This window comes from Lissotriton vulgaris, chromosome 5 (assembly GCF_964263255.1).
Source record: "Lissotriton vulgaris chromosome 5, aLisVul1.2, whole genome shotgun sequence".
NCBI classification, from domain to species: domain Eukaryota; kingdom Metazoa; phylum Chordata; class Amphibia; order Caudata; family Salamandridae; genus Lissotriton; species Lissotriton vulgaris.
In genome coordinates, this window is record NC_141693.1 from 202,628,442 (window position 1) to 202,631,967 (window position 3,526).

Here is a 3,526-nt window from a genome sequence, read left to right on the forward strand (position 1 = left end):
AAAGTCTTGGGGGAAGTCTTTAACGTTTGCAGTGTGATTCGAAAGAATCTACAAATTCAGGGATTAACTTTCTATACCCCTACTACGGCCGTAGGTATATTACCTTCAATTTTCCAGGACCCTGTGGCCAATAGTTGGGGACTTAATGGTATCACCCAAATCGGGGATTTCTATGAGGCTGGGGGACTCTACTTATTGTTTACAGATTTAGCTAATAATTTTCTCCTTCATAAAAAACAGTTTTTTAAATGTTTACAAATTCGCGATTTTTGAGCAAATACTCCATAACGACGGGACCTCTTAAACTAGTTGAAGCTATTAGGAGTCAGAGAAAAATAGGGCTTTTGTATAATATTCTGCTAGCTTCAAGGAGGGATGATCTGAATAAACACAATTATAAATGGGCCATTAAAAGTGGGAGAGCCTAGGGCCCGATGTAGGTGTCCATTTACCGACCGTTAACGGACGATTTCGGCCGTTACCGACCGGTAAATGGTCGTTCCTGATGAAGGTGTCCTCTTTTACCGATTCGGTAAATTTACCGAATTGGTAAATTTACCGAATCGGTAAAATACCGAATCGGTATTTATACCGATTCGGTAACTTCCTAATATAGGTGGGACTCTTCTGAGTTCCACAGGCCTCACAGAATCGGTATTTTACCACCCAATCCAATTGGGTGGTAAAATACGGAATCCAGGTGTGCATGCACATGTGTGCATGCACACCAGTGCCATGTGACACATAGAAATGCCCTTAGGGCATGTCTGTGTTCCACATGGCACACGTGCCTGAATTCAGGGTGCTAGAGGGTGTCAAAGTGACACCCCCTGCACCCTTGCAAAAATCGGTATTTACCGAATCGGTAAATACCGATTCGGTAATGACCATTGATTCCCATGGGCTGCAATGTCCATAGGAATCAATGGGCATTACCGATTCGGTATTTACAGAATCGGTAAATACCGAATCTTAACGATTCGGTATTTACCTAATCTGAAATACCTACATCCCCCCCCCCCTCCATTTTACCACTTCTTAAATACCGAATCGGTATGATTTGGTATTTAAGAAGTGGTAAAATGAACTTACCTACATCGGGCCCCAGTGTTTCTTTGGAAAAGGCGATTGCTATTGCTGGGAAAATCTGCTTGTCAGCGAATCTTAAAGCCCAGTTTTATGAAAACCATATTCAATCTATATCACACTCCAGCGAAGATGATGAAATGGGGGAGGGAGAACGATGGCAGATGTTTTCGGTATGGTATGGATAACGCTGACATTCTCCATATTTTTGATGTATGGCCTAAAGTGGCCCCTTATATAGAAAATATAGAGAAGTTTCTCCCTGAGATTTCAGGGATGTTTGTCAAGATCTCTGACTCTATGATGCTGCTGGGGGTCGGTGAGGATCTCGAGCAAGGGAAACCTATGTATAAATTCCTGTACCTGCTCTTTGTTGCCACGGCTGTAGCAGGGCTGTGCTTAGCGTCTTCTTGGCTCCAACCCAAAGTACCATCTTTTAAAATGTGGAGAGCCTGGATTTATAATATGTACAATTTAGAATATAGTCTCTATGCTGTCAAAGGATCAATGAAACGCAAACTAAGTATTTATATATGAGGGGGGGCAATGATAGATCACATGAATGGTTGAAGGCGAATATGAAGATAATCCATTGTTCCTTGACCTGGGGCTGGTGCTGGCGCAAAGGGAGATCACTTGGCATTGGAAGTCCAGGGAGGGACCGTCTGTGAGGAGATGGGTGAATGAACTGCTGAGGTGGGCTGAATGTGAGAGTGCGCTCCGTATGAGGCAGGCAGTTAAGCTCGACAATGAGAAGAGCCTCGACATGGCGAGGTCGTGGGAGTTGATAGTTCAGGCGTTGCGTGACTACTTGGTGGGGGACGAGGATTGAGGTGCTCGTGTATGCGGGCTCCATGTGGCTTGTGGTATCGAGATGTACATTGCGCTGTAGCATGACCCAGAGTAGCGCTAGGATCGTGGCCCGCATCATTGGCGGTTGCAGGGGGAGGGGGGTGTGTGGAGTTGGGGTCGTTGGGGAGGGGCCTCTTCCCTTTTCCTATTTTAGGCACCGGGTCCTGGATGGGGAGCAGTAATGTCCTCCGGGGCGGGAACTGCCCTGGAATGGCGGGTCGGATTGGAGGGGCTGTGAGGTAGGGATTCGGACACGTAGCACAGATATGGTAGGGGTCCATCTCGATCAGACTGGGAGATAGTATTAGGATCATTGCCGGCGTGAATGGACAGTTGGTACATGCTGGATGGTGAAGGGGGGGGTTGGGTGTTTAGGGGGTAAAATGCGGATACACAGAACGAATATTGACCAATGGTCCCTATGGGATGCCCACTGTGATGTTCTTGCTGGCAGTTGGGATTACTGCGCCGCCCGGCCTCCGGGATACGGGCTGAATGGCTGTGTACGATTTGTGGTTACTTGATCCATGCGGGGGACATCATGAGTGTGCTGGTCGATTTATATGTGCAATGGTTTCTAATTCTGCAATAAAAACAAATTAAAAAAAAAATTGTAATGATTTTAGGTAGTGATTTTAGGTGTAATTGAATTACATTCATTGCTTTTGTGTCTAGCTATTAGATCTGTTTGTATATGTATTTATTGATGTTTTGATACTGTGAATAATAAAAAATAAAAAAATTAAAAGAAATTTATAAAATGTACACAGTAGTTATGTTATATTAATATCTAATTACCTTTATCCTTCACCCCTTCCTATCTATTGCTTTGTAAATGTGCATACAAACTGTTCTTATGTTAACATTTTCTCATTATATTGTACTTCGTTTTATCTTTCATCAATACATTTCCTCTTAAACTAAAAAAAAGGATACAGGAGTCACAAGCCAGCAGCAGCGGAGAATAAGTAGATTAAAATTCTTGAATGGCATGTGTGTCTGGAAGCATGGACTAGCGTGTGTCTGTGTGTGCATCCACACATGTGGGTGTACTTGTAAAGCGCACTGCGACTCCATGGAGTATCCTGGCGCTGAAGACCGCTGGGGAACCTGTCCTGGTTTTCCCTGTGAGATGTTCCCTCCTGGGTATCTCCAAGGTGAAACCAGGCATCCCCGGCGTCTGTGGGGGGCCGTTGTGGAGATGAGGCAAGCTTAATGCCCAGAGTTGCCGAGTGTGTTCCCTGGTTAGAGTGGGCACCGAGGCGAGAATTATCGAGTCCGTTTTGACCCTGGTCCACGACCCTGCCGCGTCGGGAAATGAACCCTAGTCCCGGGCCATTCTCTACTTACGGGTCTGCTGCCTCTAACCTGAGCCACATGAGTGTGGATGAGGGCTGTGCCCATGCCTTGTGCTTACCTCTGGTTAATGCTGGCCCTGACACTTTGGGGTAATCATTGATAACTCATGGGCGTTCATGGCATAATGTTCACCCCTGGTAGAATGCCAGCTCTGGCATAAGTGTGGTAAATTTACCAACTGCCTCCGTTTAAACGGAGATAAAACAGAGGTATTGATAGTAGGTAAAGC